The following is a 16,390-nucleotide window of genomic DNA, read 5'->3' as shown; positions in this document are numbered from 1 at the left end:
AATAGTACGGTTCGACTGGTATCGTGACTAAACCATATTTGATCGCAAGTGCATGATGTATGGTTTTCATAATCATGTATTATTATTATTATTATTATTATTATTATTATTATTATCCAGTGAGTTAGATGCATGGTTCGTACCACGTAGCTGTGAACTTGCATTCTGGAGATGATGGGTTCGAATCCCGCAGTCGCCAGTTCTGTAAATATCGGTCAAAGAAAGGCAAGGGCCACGAAGGGCGTGAAAATGAAAGACTCCCTAGCCCTCGCAAACCTAATAGCGTCGGAGTCGGAAAAGAACAAGAATTGACCAAGAGAGGTCAGATAGGATAGATGAAAGTGAGGAGCCTGGCACAAGTAAGTGGAAGCAATACCAGGACTCAGCTAAGGGCCCCGTGGTCGCCAGGCAAGACCAGGCAAATGCTGGGGCTGTGCCTTAACTAAGGCCACGGACGCTTCCTTCCCATTCCTAGGCCTTTCCTGTCCCATCGTCGCCATAAGACATATCTGTGTCGGTGCGACGTAAAACAAATAGCAAGAAAAAAAACTAAAAACCGATGTGTTCAGTGAAGCCTCTGTAGCGTAGCTTGCCGCGTTTCTTCTAAAACTTATAGCTTCTGCCGCTAGGTGGCAGTAGCAGCAGCACTACTGTACGCTACTGTGTACCGAAGTTCAGCTCCTTGCCACACTGTAGCAGCACGAATGTTTCGTGGTTTAGGGGGTTGTCGATCTATCTTTGTTTATACTTAATAGTGTCAAATATATTCTAATTTTTTTAATGCATTTTTGACAGCTAGAAAATTTCGTGTCGTGTATTATGTGCCTTAAAAGTGTGTGGAATGTGTGATAGATAAGTGCAGTTCTTGGATTATTAAAAGCAATCGTGCATGGTAAGGCAGCTTGGAATGCAACCTTGTCTCTAGATTGGATTAGAATACACACATGGTCCCATATGCATGCATGTTTTGTTTGTGTGAGAGAGAGCGCATTAGAAATTCTTCTGAAGATGTTCTTTGAGATAAGCTCGCATCAGATGTTTCGTGTTTTGTTATTTATGATTATAGTATACGTTTTTAACCTTAAACTAACCTATTGCTTACTTGTTTATTAAGCAAATATGTTGTCACTCCAGTAAAATTCTGGCTCGATGAATGCTTATTCAAGAGAAAAATAATAAATTAAACTATATTTTAGGTCTTTGAGAAAGTGTATTCGAAGTATACGCTATTAGGACCACACTTTTATTCATACTTGCCTTCTGTTTATGATATCTCTGCTACTTTAGATTTCAGTAAACGAAGACATTAATTCCTTCATTTATTATAGTATGGTCTTCAGTAATTTTTTCATCAGTTGTTAATATCCTCAGTAAATATCCAGCAATATTTGTAATATCAGGATGCTTTGAAAACGTTTGTTCATCTGCTGCACAATTATCTCGCATTATCCACTCATGTGATTAAGCTATCCCGTCTAGGTTGTAGCCGACGTTCGTTATTACTCGTAATGTAGATCTTTGTAATGGTTCAGTTTGTATCTGTAATTTGTCAGTGTATATTCTAAACATGCAGGTTGCTTATGTAAATCTGGATTCAAAATGTTCGATTACTGTACCGACCTGTAAATGCAAGACATTTATGGTTGAATTATCAGATTACTTTTAAGAACTGCAGCCTACAGGCTACTGATATTTCCTTGAAATTATACCTAATTTTCTTAGATATGATATTGCATAATGTTAGGTTATGTGTTGTAGATTTTTATTGCTATAATCATCTCATTTAATTTTTGGAGTTTTCAGTACAGTACTGATTCTCCTCCCATTAACAATCTTATGTTTCTTTCCTTATAATCGCTTTTAATTTAATCTATCTCCTTTGATACTGTGCCCAGATAGTATTCAAATTAACTCCCATATTTTTTATTCTCTGTACAGTAACTCACTTGTCATACATAGCCTATCTCTGTGATATGGTTGGTATATTGGAGTTGAGAAACATAAAATATTCTTGTCATTGGATAAAATGCTTCTCTCTCAATAAATTATACTTTATGCTGGGCTGTTACAGCACAGAAAGCCTTCTAATGATGACTGTAAATGAATAATGTTATGCAAGTAACTTGCTAGGAGTTGAAAATGTAGGAAATTACAACAGGCGTATGGAATGTTTACCATGACCCCAAACATGACTGTATGTGAATAGTAGCCCATGGTCCCTTATGCGATAGGTATCATGTAATCACAATTCTATTCAGTATGTTATCTTTAATTAATCTTAAATTTTTCTGCAATAAAGTTAATAGTAAAATCAAAGTGTGTGGGGTTTTCCTTGTGAAAAATCTGGTCAACTCATTGTTAAGTGTAATTTACAATTTCAACATAATCTCATTTCAGGTTCATCTGTTCTTGAAGTAACTTACGGTAGGCTACGTGTAAATTACAAAATATGCCATAGGCCCTACCATTAAAAAAAATTTAGACATGCTTGGAATGTTTTAATAACACCTTAATATTGTCATTGCTTTTAAGATGTGGCGACCAATGAAATAATTAAACATTTTATGAACACTTGGGTAAATAAGTATTTTGTTACATGAACACAGCCAGTAAAAACCTTATGCCTTCATTGTTTTGTTTCGTTTGTGACAAGTTAGTCATATACAGATGTATAATTTTTTGTTTACTTTCTCACTTTGGAGAATTTGCGATAGATAGGCCTATGTAGCCTATCTTTAGCTTGAGTATGCACTAGTGACAACCATGGAGTGAGTAACAACCAATTGTTATTGTTACTGTACTTAGCTGCTTCGTAAGGCCCTCTATGTATGAGACATCTGCAGCAATTACCAGCTTAAACTGTACGTGTCAGTGCTTTCACTTTTAGAGTAATTTTGATGGGAGTCTTGTTGTTTTACCCATTAAAAATTGCCTTCTATAGCGTATCGTGTAGTCAGTAAGTTACATTAGTGTTTTGAAAAGGCATTGGTCAGAAAATATTTGGTTGTCATTTTCCATTGCATTCACTAGATAGGCCTATAAGTTTATTTTAAGCTGTTCCATTATGTTTCTTGAATTGAATTGGAATAGGTCCTGGAATATTACAGTATCATTGAATATGGATTTTATTGTACTCTGTAATATCTGAAGAAGGACATATAAAAATGTAGTCTATAGTTTTTGGTTTACTTTTTCACTCTGGAAAATTTAAGATAGAATTATGTCACTTTAGCTTGAATACCCACGAATGACAACCGTCGATTGAGTAACAACCAACTGTTATTGCATTCTTGCAGTGTTGAGAGTTGACTTGTGTTGCTTGCAATGTACTAGTAGGCCAATGCTTTTCATATCAATATTTTAAAAATATAGTCTATCCTTGTAACTTCCACCATCATGTTTTGAAAGTTATAGCCGAGTACCTAAGAATGAATTTAGTAAATGATGACTAGTGTAGTTAGAAACAAAACAACGAAAGCATAATTTATTTTTGCCTGGCTGTGTTCTAGTAAATATATTATCCACTGTTCCTAAAATGTGTAGGCTAATTATTTAATTGGCAATTACTTATTTGTCTATCCCAGTATTAATATTCTGGATAGTCTTAATTCATGGTAGCCTACTAATTTGTTTATGTTCTTGCTGTTTGATTGACATTGACAATGTCACGGAATCTCACCAAAGTTTCCATGATATGTTTAACATAATATGTTGCATTTCTGTAGTTCAAATCCCATGTAGAAGTGTAGACCACATAGCTTTTATGAAATAATTTAAGAAAAGACTTGGTAAACAACTGATAGGGAATCTGCTACCTGGGCAACAGGCCTAAATGTAAATCAGTGATGATTGGATGTTTTCCTGTATCTTTTGCTCAAGTAATATCTAGGGTCATCTTATACTCATGAACAGATGGGGTTATAAGCACACGAGCTGTCAGTTTGGGAGCGTGGAGTATGACCACAATGTCCTTAGCTGAACCTGGCAATCCTCCCATTTGTGCCAGACTCCTGAGTGACTTCCCTTTTACAACATTTGTTCTCTTCCATCTCCAGTTGTTTTAGAGGCTGAGCAAGTTGGCCGTGCAGTTAGGGACGCGCAGCTATGAGCTTGCATAGAGGGTTTCGAGCCCCACTGTCGACAGCTCTGAAGGTGGTTTTCTATGTTTTCCCATTTTCATACCAGGTAAATGCTGGGGCTGTACCTTAATTAAAGCCATGGCCGCATCCTTCCTACTTCCAGGCCTTTCCTATCCCCTCGTCGCCATAAGACCTATCTGTGTCGGTGCGACGTGAAGTAAAATTTTAAGAATAGTTTTAAATTTGTAACTTAAGGAATCTCTTATATATATATCCTTTGTGCCTTTTTCTTTCATTTATAAGTACTTTAATGCAGAGGATCTTCCGTTTTGTCCTTTAGCATGTTGGCTGCATGGTATAGTTTGTGTAGCTGTGAGCTTAAGCAAGTAAGCCTAAGTTTGTAGTTGTACATGACTGTTGATATGATCGTAACCTCAGAATCTGTGATTTTACGTGGAATCTTAACTCCAGGTACACGTATTTTCATTTCAAAAATCCCACGCGCATGACTGGGATACCTGTCTTCATTAGTGCAATTTTAAACCTCTGGTAAAAGAAAAAGTGTGTGTGGTGGAGAGAGGTCAACAGCAACAATAACCACTTTCACCACCACTTGTGGTTGTCATCCTACACTTACAAGTTGAGAGTTACTGGTTGACCTAGAACATGTGTGAAGTTGGTTAATTCAACAGTTTTCAACATAGACTATCTCTATATGTGACCCGTTGCGCAGAAATGGACCTAAAGTCTGATTTTTTGTTTTTGAGATTCATGCTTCTAGGTGCAGTATTTTAGAAGATAATTATTGACTATTGCTGTTAAAAAGGTGCGTTCTGAAAAGAAAAAAAATGTAATTACACTTTCACTCATTTTCTTACCAATTAAGTTAGGCCTATACAAAGTTTTCATGACATCGAATGGCGAAGATTCTAACAGCTGCGTAACTTATTTTGTGAAGAAGACCCATAGGGAGCGCAACAAGTCAAAATTTGGAAATGCAGTACTTACACCCCAGACACTTTTGTTCAGCTCTGTTGTAAAATTTCCATTGCCGGCTTTGAGCACCTTTCCGCACAACAGTCTCATACAACTACTACTCATTGATCACCAGATCTGCAGATCCAAAAGACCTAGAAAGCTGAAATTAGGAACATAGGTTCATCTTCTGCCCTGGATGCGCACTAAGAATGGATTTTTCAAAATTCATCTTCTGTTCTAGATTTAGGCCCTTTGCCCATTAGCATAGGTCAGTATTAAGCAAAAAATCGAGTTTGTCGTACAAGGATGACAAAGCTCATTTTAAGACGTGAGGAATAAATATACTATTGGACTGAAAACCATGTTTTAAGGCCCTACAACTAACCCTTTTTGAGATATTGGCACCATGTTTTAAGGCCAAAAAAAAAAACTGTTTTCGAGATATTGACACAAAACTATCACCACTCTTCAGTCTAAGTGCTGGGAGAGCACATGTTGACAGATTCATGAATGAGGCGAGAATGACAACTTTTGCTTGGGCGGATTGCATAAGAGATGCAGGAAGATTGCAGGAAGATGATGATATTCTGTGAATAGTTCATAGTCATACAGCTCATTGAAGTAACTTTATTCATCATACACGTCTTATCTCTTCTTCTTTTCTTTTATCGGTAATAATTTCCGCCGACAAATGATGGTAGTTTGATAAGAACAGAGGAAGGGATCAGAGATGAAATGAAGAGTTACTTCAGTATGTTGTTAAATGGAGATGGAGACACCACCACCAACTATAAAATAGATGAAATCCAGAAAAACTAGCTCCCATTAATATGGCTTGAAGTTAAAACAGCACTAAAGAACATGCAAAACAGAAAGTCCTCAATTATCTTGCCTCAGATAAAAGCAGCTGGAATACCAGGATTAAATTGGCTATATTGCTCTCAGTGGTCTGGGATGAAAACAAAATCCCAGAAGATCCCTTTGTTCAAAAAAAAAAAAAAAAAAAAAAAGGGCAACGGACAGAAATGTGGAAACTATAGGGGCAAAACGTTGTTGTCACACACCCTGAAGTTGTTGGAAAAGATCATAATGAAACTTAGGAAGATAGTGGAACCTTTGCTTGAGGAAGAACAGCATGGATTCAAGAAAGATCAAAATAGGCCTACTATGGATCTCATTTTTGTCATAAGAATACTTACAGAAAAGTACTGGGAACATGGAAAGAATCTTGTGATTACATTTTTGGACATTAAAAAGGCCTATGACAGTGTTCTTCGGAACAGATTCTGGGAATGCCTGGAAGACCTCAAGGTGCCAAAGTACCTGATTGACAATGTAAAGATGTTATACCAGAATTGCTACAGCTGTGTTCAGATAGGTAATGGACAATCAAAATGGTTTGAGACAAAGGGAGGTGTCCAACAAGGAAGTTCCCTATCACAACTCTTGTTCATTATAATAATAATAATGGACAAGATCATAAAGTCTATCAAGAAAATGGACAGCAGACCAAATGCCCTGGCATTTGCTGATGATGTGCTGTTATGGGGAAAACAGAAGCTGACGTACCGTACAGAAAAAGCTGAGTGAAACAATGTGTTCAGTAAATTTGAGATGAAGTAAAACAAATGCTTATAGAAATGACCATCAACAGGAAAGGATCAAACTCATACCTCTTTTTGGGAGAAGCAAAATTAGAATCAGTTTCTCACTTCAAGTACCTTGGAAGCACATCTCCAAAGACAACGCTGTCAAGCAGGGAATACTTAGCAGGACACAGAAAGCATTAAACTTTTACAATCAAGTAAGAAATCTACTCTGGTACTGCAAAATATCACAAAAAGCAAAAACATCCCTGTATCACACCTGCTTCGTACTGATTCTCACATATGGTTAAGAGGCATGTACTCTACTAAACAATGACTATATACAGCAGAATTCAGGCAGCAGTAACGAGATATTCATTAGAACTATGAATCAAACTACTCGAAAGGACCAAATCATGAATCAAATAAAAAGGAAGGTAGCTTGCATTGGAGTCCCTATATTACCGGTATAATCAAGAAGCGTTGACTTTAGTGGTATGGGCACATTGTGAGAATGAAGAGCGACAGACCTGCCAGACATACTGTCCAAGGAAAGAAATCAAGAAGATCGAGGAAATGCTGGATAGACACAGTGAAATCAGATAGGGATGAGAGAGGTCTCAGATGGGAAGATTTTCTGGAACAGAGGATGTATGTAAACAGGAAGATATGGTGAGCACTTGTACACCACACCTGGGAAACTGGAGTTGGAAAATGATGATGACTTCCCACCTTTTCAGACTCATTTTGGTCAGAATGCTGTAGTTGTTCTACCAAGTTTTCCTTTCTGTTTACTGACAGCTCCTGTATACTGTAGTTCCTGTTTTCCATAGCTGACTCTATTTTCCTTCACTTTTAATACAATTTGTTAGGCATGGAGCTCATTGTTATCGGCAGTGTAATGGTACCTCACCAAGCTAAGTGTGACTGGCTGTAGACAAGGGACTCTCCCATTATAATGAAAATTCCCAGACTCCACTGTGGCTGGAAGTAGAAAAGGGCCATTGTAATGAAAACTCCCAAAATCGATTGTGACTGGCTATAGACAAGGGGGAGGTTCCACCTATTCGAAATACTGATATACCATTACACGAACTTATGTTACAACATGTTTAATTCGGGACAGGTTTCGACACATATGTGGTGCTATCATCATCTTTTTAACCTCAAGATCGAATATATTGACTTCAAAGCTCACAGCAAAAGTGCTCATGAACGTCACATTGCTTACGATCTCCACAAAAAAAAGTATCTTCATGGAAAAGTGTTATATTTTGCTTGTATCCTTCAGTTCTTTTAACATTCAGAGAATGAGTGTAAAAACTATATGAACTTCAATTGATCACTTCTTAATGAAAGTGTTATTATGTGTTACAGTTATCCTTTAATGTGTTTTTTGTGTGTTGATAGTTGTATACTTTTTGCCCTGTTTTTTCAATCGGCTGATGATGGCACCAAATATGTTTCGAAACCGGTCCTGAATTAAACATGTTTTAACATAAGTTTGTGCAACGGTATATCAATGTATTGAATAGGTGGAACCTCTCTCTTTTTAACATTGTGATTTTCAGTTCAATACGGAACAATTATGTTTTTAACTTTAAATAATATAGACAAGGGGACCTGCTATTATAATCTAAACTCCCAAACTCGACTGTGACTGGTAGTAGGAAATGGAGCCTTCCCTTACAATGAAAATTCCCCAACCCAGACTTTACATTAGAAATGACATTTGGTGACTGTCCCACAGTGTTCCTCAGATACCACCAAGAGCAATGCAATGCAATAAAATCTTATTCACGATGTGATTGGTATTTTACTTAGAATGCCATGTACAGTGTCGAATTCTGTAGCAAAGCGCAGGTGCATGAGCTAATATATTTATATACCTAAATGGTATGGCTACTAGACACCACGTGTAATGGGAATGAAGTAGAGTGTATGGACTGAAACTGGATATTTGATTGCCCATTTTAAAGGATGTAGCTGAAAGAGATTTGAAGGCATGGCTTGTAATATTCAGTGACACATTTTCACATGTCTGTTCAAGATGAGATTTATAATTAGATGTTTACATAAATTGTGTGTGTACTTATCAGGTTACTGAAGTTTAAGGCCTAAGCTTTTATCTGCAAGGTCTCTGGACAACAGTTTAGGTCATGGAATTGATAATGTTATCCCTCCATTTATTTTAGGAATAAAGGTTCACATCTTACATGACACCATATTAGGAGTGAAGGGAGTTACTAATAAGTAATTGAATTTCCTCTGGTATAATCCATAACTGTGCAGCATCTGACCCCTCAGTCTTTTCTGGGAATGATAAGATATCAGTGAGTTTGTAATTTATTGCATAAACTTGTAAGTAATACAAGAGATGGGCTGAGTTTAGTGTCTTAGTGTATGGAGTATGGTTTGAATGTTGCTGGTAGATGAATCCATCTGAGGTATGACTTCTGCAGTTCCTTACGTAGGATTACAATAGAAACATGAAGGAAATTTACAAAATTTACAGAGCCTGGGAGTACTGTATCATCTATATGATCTTTTTGTACCCAAGGTAGAATTTTGTAAACTGAACTGTTTCTTGTAAGTTCTTGTATAGGCTTATTTATTACGACAAAACAAATACCATTTTATTTTGAAGGGACAGTTGTACATTTATCCATAATACAGTGCTATTCTCAGATGACACAATGATGAAAGACAATGTTTAACATTCATTTTTTGTGCAGGATAAACCAAGTGCTGTTACTCACATATTATATCTGGTAAGCTGGGGAGAAATATCTGCTAAATTTAACACTGTTGGAGGGGAAAAAATAAGATATTCCTAGAAAATTATATTATTTTGGAAAGTCTTGAAAGAGATTGGAAGTCTGTTAAAGGTAAAATGATACAAAAGATCTATGCATATTACAGAGGAATTTGTAAGAAAATGGGTGAGGCCTTTGCCCTAGAGGGAATTGAATGGGCTAGGACAGGACTTGTTAGACAACTGTGAGAGAAAATGCTTTAAGATGTTTAGTATTTATTTTTATATTTTTGCTAGTAGTTTAACGTTAAGCAAACACATCAAATGTATTCAGCGATGCAGTGATAGAAAAGGGTTATGAAAGGTAAGCAGTGGCTGTGGCCTTAATTAAGGTACAGGCTCAGCATTTGCCTGGTGTGATAACGGGGAACCACAGAAAACCATCTGTAGGGCTGCCAACAATGGTATTCAAACCCACTATCTTCTGAATGCAATCTCACGGTTATGTGAACTGTACAGCCACCTTGTTTAGTTTCTCAGTATTTATCCCCTAAAATGAGTAACTTATTAGTTTATTGTACATATCACTGTGGCACTTATATGAAACAAATTCCTAAGATATAGAGGTAGGCCTAATCTGTGAAAGCTAGCTGTACAGTACAACCTGATTTAATTTGCATCAGTAGTATAATGTGGTATTTTTTCCTAGCTTTAAAAATGTCTACATACTTGCTAAAGAAAAACACAATACCTATTAATATAATGATAAATCCCAGTAGAGAAAGCCAAGAATAATGGCAGAGATGATTCTTCATGCTGACCACGCGACACTATTCAATCTGCAGGCCTTTGGACTGAGCAGTAGCCGCTTGTTAGGTCATGACCCTTCGGGGCTTTTGTGCCCTGAGTATAATATTCAGTTTCATTAAAAACCAAATATTTTGCTTGAAATTTTGTATTAAAATTAAAAATACGTATTATTTTGTTATTTTTTGTCCATTTATTATCTTCTTCTTGTGCTGCTTCTTCCAGCACCCTCTCACTGTCTTCCATTGAATATTTTTCTTGTCGTGCATAGGGAGAGAATTAGGATTTCTCTTTCAGTTGAATGTGTTCAAACATAATGCTCCGAATGTCATTCTCTGCATTTTATATGTTTTGTAATCTTCCGCATCAAAGTTGTACTTAAAATGCATGGGATGAAGATCACCTTTTGTGGTAGGCTATTTGAAATCATTTTATCTTCTTACTATTTGCATCGGATATCCCCTCTCTGTGTTTTTCTTATTTTTCTTCAGTTCAGCATGAACTGTGTCATATCGTACTTCATTTCACAATGCCCAGGTTCAGTAAAGAAATTGTCAATAGGCTATATAACTAGCTGGGAATTTTTACTGTAGAGAGGAACATATGTGATATCAGAAAATAACCTATCTGGTTTTTCTGCTGACAAGGGTCGGAAATGAAGTACAAATTTTCCAACCTAGTACATACGTACTTTGTGTGAGCACATTTGTAAAATGTCTCCTCTGAAGTTCTTCTTCTTGTCATTTGTACAGTAATGTACACGTGAATTTCTCTGCATTTCATTCAGTCATGTTATTTAAATCAAGTTGTACACTTCTCAGCACAAAAATTAAACCTGGACTCTTATATACAAGAATTGTCATTTCATGCGATGGTGTTTCATAATGATATATTTCTTGTCTTACTCAATATGCATTTGACCACTGACTTTGCCTGTTAATATACATTGTTCCGTTATGTTAAATAAGTGACAGGCAATATTCGGGGCAATTAGTTGAGTATTTTATCATTTAAACTAGATCAAAATGCTTGGAAACACACTCTTGTATCAGCAAAGTTTAGATAAACCTTAATGAATTAACTTAATCTGTGATAATGTACTTCATCCTTTTGGTCGTGCTTGTAATCGGGGACTTAGTATTTTCGGTGGATCACTTTTCATGTCAGGAAATGTACAGCTCTAATTGTCTGTTGTGGAATACAGTATAGTATTTTCATAAATTACATTCTTGTGCTTTTCTTCTCAGTGAAAAACCAATCATCTTTCTGTATTGTTGTCTTATTCGGGCAGTTTATCATTTTGTTGCATTTACCATTCTGAATTCTTCATGAATAGGCCTATATGCTAACTGATATTGAAAACATGTCAATAAATTGAAAGCTTTTCAGACTGTGTTCCTTTCCTGTGAGCTATTCTTTGTATAAATTGTACACTTTTTATACCAAAACTGCAAGAAAGATAATTTTGAAGTGTCCTGCCATGTACTGGGACTGTGTAAATTGAAGTAATATTATGCATAATATATTTACAGTGTTTTGTGCTTTCTTTAGACCTGTTTTAATTGTTTCCTGCAGTATCAGACTCATTAGCCTATTTTTCTCCAGTTCTTCATCTAACAGAGTAGTTGATAAATTATGAGCTGAGCTGAATGAGCCACAATAAGTATTTTACGTTCGATCAATCACCACTGATCTTCATTTAGGGCAGTCGCACATCAACAGAGTTTAAGAAGTCCTGCATACTAGAACTTTATAAAATTTAACATGTTCAAGATTAAATGTGGCATTACCTCAACTAACCAAACTCTGGTCTTTAATTTTGACTATTCCTGCTCCTAGCACCTCTGTCGAACAATATTTCTCAGCAATGAAATGAATGAAAGTTATTTAAAAAATACACAAACACAAGAAAATTTATCAAAATTGTCATTAATTTCAATTGAGAAGAAGCTTTTGAAGAGCTGTACGAACAATCCGGCTTTCCACAATTCTGTTTATAGACACTTTTGCTGCCAAAAATTGCCGTATAGATCTGTGTTACAAGAAACAATATTTGCACGTCTACAGAGAGGATTGATTTGTGTTTCCAAGTTTAATTGCACGCTTCTATTTAAGCTTTAATACTCATCAATTATTTTTATCCATGTTTCTACAAACTTTTATGCTAACACTTTGATAAGAGTAACATGCTGCCACTGGCAAATTCCCTATCTAATGAGAATCAATCTCTCTATCTTCTGATGGCATCACTTTTTGTAAAAGAGACCTAGTCCCTCATAGTGCATTGGCATTGTCTGTGGCTCCAAGTAGCCTACGCAGTGACCTCCACTGTATCCACTAGCCATGCGTCTTGGTAGGTGTGCTAGTTACCAACTAATGAGCCCAAATTGGCAAAATGGTGGCATCCAAGAAAGAGTTGGCTGGAAAATGTATAATTTCCAAGTACGGACCATTTATATTGAAGGTGTAATAACAGTGAATGCAAGTTTACTGTTGTAGTATAATTTGTACAATTAATGGAAAGAGAAATAGGTCCCAGAAATTTGTCTAAAGGGAATGAATATAATTTTCAAGGAAAGATGCACAAAAAGTATGTAATTATAGAGAAATCTGTTATATCCCATGTTGCCAATGTAATGTAAAGAATTAGAAAAGCTATATCCAGTTATTTACTCTGTCACTAATTCTTTAAAGAGTTTTATGTCTCTTTTATTCCAGTAGCGAGATACTGTGTGTGGATTCTCTGTCACAAAGTTCTTCTCACAGTTTTTTAAATGTTGACTTTGCTTGCTCTGCGGAGGTGAAGTTTGTTGCAGACATTTTCATTTACTCTTCCCGAGGTCCCTGTATGTCAGTGGGCATTGTTGAACCTAGTCAATGAAATATCATCATCATCATCATCATCATCATCATCATCAATGTCTCACTCCAGTCGCCCAGGTGTAGTTAACAAGCCTCCTCCACTCCTTTCTGTCCTTCCACTTTTCCTGCTCCATTACTTCCGCCACATCCAATCCAGCTTCTCTAATCTCCTTCCAAATCTGATCCATCCACTTTCTTCTCGGTCGTCCAACTGGTCTTTTTCCCTTAACTTCTCTTTCCAGTTCCCTTCTTGCTACCCGTTCCTTTCCCATTCTTTTTACATGTCCGAACTATCTCAGTCTAGCTTTCTGTATGTTTTGCACTAACGGTTCTATATTTAGCTCTTAAGATTTTGAATTCTATCTCTTCTTGTCTTTTTAACCGATGTTCTTAAAAATTTCATTTCTACTGCTTGGATCTTACCAACTTGTCTCTTATTAGTTACCAGCTTTTCTAGTCTGTATGTTATAATTGGTATGAAATACTGTTTATATAATGTTAATTTTGTTCTGTTAGGTACTTTGTCATCCCATAAAAGCTCTCTGAATTGATAAAATGTTGTACCTTTACTTAATCTCGTATTAATTTCAGGATTGATTTAGTTACTTCCATTAAGAATGCTACCCAGATATGTAAACTGTTCTACATTCTCTAACCGTTCTCTGTCTATGTTCACTTGGCTTCTCTTTTTCTCTTTTCAACAGTGCATGACTACAGTTTTCTTTTTACTAATTGCCATTCCAAACTCCTTCAGATTTTCATTCCAAATGTCCAATGTCCTTTGTACTTCCTTTTCTCCCTTTCCCCAAATTACCACATCATCTGCAAATACCAAAACATTCACTTCATCACTACTGATACCGTACTCCGTTTTACATGTTTTATGATTTCATCCATCAATATAATAAACAATAATGGCAACAGTGCACTTCCTTGCTTGAGACCTTTTTTAAAATATAAAATGTGTCAGTCTCACCACTCCCAACTTGTACACTGCTCTTACTCTCATGATACAACATTTTTATCTTGTTATTGAATGATTTTGGTACATTCCTTTTCCATAGGCATTCCCATACATGTTTTCTCTTAACTGCATCATAAGCTTTTTCCAAATCCAGATGTTTTTCCATTATTGTTCGCACTGTAAATATCAAGTCTGTTGTTGATCTATTCGGTTTAAAGCCATATTGTTCTTCCTCTAACTGTGTTTCTATTATATCCCTCAGTCTTTTGTCTATGACTTTCTCCATTATTTTTAGCCCATGTGATAATACACCTAAGTTATTACACTGTTTTCCATGACGTTTAATGTTATTGATTTTACATCCCACTAACTACTTTTATGGTTTCTGGGGAGTCTGTGATGTTTAAATAAGTCTCAGGCCACTAACATTCTAATTTGCATACAGTGTGCAGTGAATTTCAGGATTTTTTTTTCTTTTATTTTTTTTCAGTAACTTTTAATGCTATCATCTAGATTTTCCAAAGATTTGAATAACGAGTGGCTTAGCAGCGCCATTTGTAAGGAACATCTTGACCACAATAATAAGCTTCTGATCTGAGTGAAGCGTTGGTGTAGATCAGTGATTCTCAGTAGGTGTGCTGCAGCACAGATTTTCCAATCTTTTGTATTATGTCATATATTGATAAGTCCATATTGGCTATTTGAGCATGCCAGTTGTTTCACTTTCTTTTGGCTGTGCTGTAAATTTTCGAGGTGGCAACACTACTTGTCAGCAGCAGGAAACAGTTGGTTATGTGTTAATCGTACAATGTCCATAACAGTAGCTTCAGTATTTGGAACTATCAAAGAGTGATCATTTAGTGTGTTCTTTACTGGCTGGCAGTGATTGTGTCCACATAAGACACTCGTATAACTACAGTATAACATATCTGAATAGTGATTGCATTACGGATAATCCACAACAAGGAAGATTCACTGCAGGCAGCAAACTCAAGAATTGTACTAAAAAAATAACTGGAAATCTCATCCCAATTAATGGGAAAGAAATATCCGCAAGCGTGCTCAATCCGCAGGTGTGTGTATTCTTATTATTCTCCTCCTGCTGCTTTTACGGCCTCATTGGACCATATCAGTTAATCATTTTCTGGTCATCTTCAATAAGTTTTCTTTCCGAATTGCCTAGGTTTTCATTTGTTTTGATCTTTTCTGTCATTCCCATCTGTAAAATTCCTTTTCATTGTATGCTGTTTGTCTATTTTTGGTTCAAATCTTATTTTTCATTTTCTCTAAATTTTCTGATTTGTTTTACAAATCGTCCAGAGTTATTTTTAGTTCTTCCATATCCTCTCTAATTTGATTTTATCCATCCTACTTGTTGCTTCCGATTCCAGAGTTTCTCTGTAATATTTCTTGGTAATCTGATTTCTGGTGTCCTCATAATATGACCAAAGAAAGAGACCCTCTTCTTCCGTATAGTATCTGTGAGGGGCTCCAGTTCTCTGTTCACCACTTCATTTGGCATTATCCACAGCTATTCTTCTCTCTACTTTTAGGATTTTGTCGATTCTGTTTCTTTGAGTGACATTGAAAAGTGTTTTGCTTCCATATCATTGTGTGTGTATTATTATATATATTAGTTTCACAGGAGTATACAGAGTTAGTCAGAAAATGGTACCATTTGTCTAACCATTATCATAACCTTCATTATTAAAAAAGAAAACACATCAATTATTTTAAACTTCCGCCTTAGCCACATGTTGCCCTTTCTTGATCATACCATGATACCTGTTCTGTGCTCTTTGTTATATCTCTGTCATATTTCTCCCAGCTGCGGAAGGTAGAAGTCCTGTTGAAGAACTATTCAGAGGCAGCGGGAATATGCTTCAACTCTGAAAAGAACCTGCCGCTACCAGTTACTAATATTGGACAGCAGTATTATAAATGCCAATTATGGCTCCATAATTTTGGAATCATGGACTTGAAAACCAGTAATGCTACCATGGTCGTATATGGTAATATTACTGTAACAAGGATCCAAATAAGGTCCTGAGCTGTTTGCTTTGGTATGAAAACAACAGGGTTCTTAGTGGTACAAAATGCCTGTGTGTCTTTGTGGATAACTGTTTTTCACACTGAATAAATAAATACAGTTTTTACAGTTTTGCATTTTTGCTGCATCTTGTTAACACAAAATATTTATTATCCCATGCATTTGCAAAATCGAAAAGTGGTGATGACAAATGGAGAAATTCATAAAAGAGACAAAAATTTGAAGTAATCTACCTGAAGCATTCAGTGGATGGTGACATGTAAGAAGATGGGACCCCTGTGGTAAAAGCCTGTAACTTCAAAGAAGCTC

The 16,390-nt window shown here is 36.2% G+C and overlaps 1 protein-coding gene across 1 annotated transcript in view; it reads left to right on the top strand.

The window, feature by feature from the left end:
* Positions 1-731: 731 nt before the first annotated feature.
* Lar (tyrosine-protein phosphatase Lar) overlaps positions 732-16,390 on the top strand; it is a 2,342,166-nt gene continuing 2,326,507 nt past the window's right edge. The window contains exon 1 of the mRNA XM_067136814.2: positions 732-892. The gene's annotated coding sequence lies outside the window, so the exon portion shown is untranslated. The remainder of the gene's footprint in view (positions 893-16,390) is intronic.

This window comes from Anabrus simplex, chromosome 1, assembly GCF_040414725.1.
Source record: "Anabrus simplex isolate iqAnaSimp1 chromosome 1, ASM4041472v1, whole genome shotgun sequence".
NCBI lineage: Eukaryota > Metazoa > Arthropoda > Insecta > Orthoptera > Tettigoniidae > Anabrus > Anabrus simplex.
This window is presented reverse-complemented; position numbering and strand designations above follow the sequence as displayed.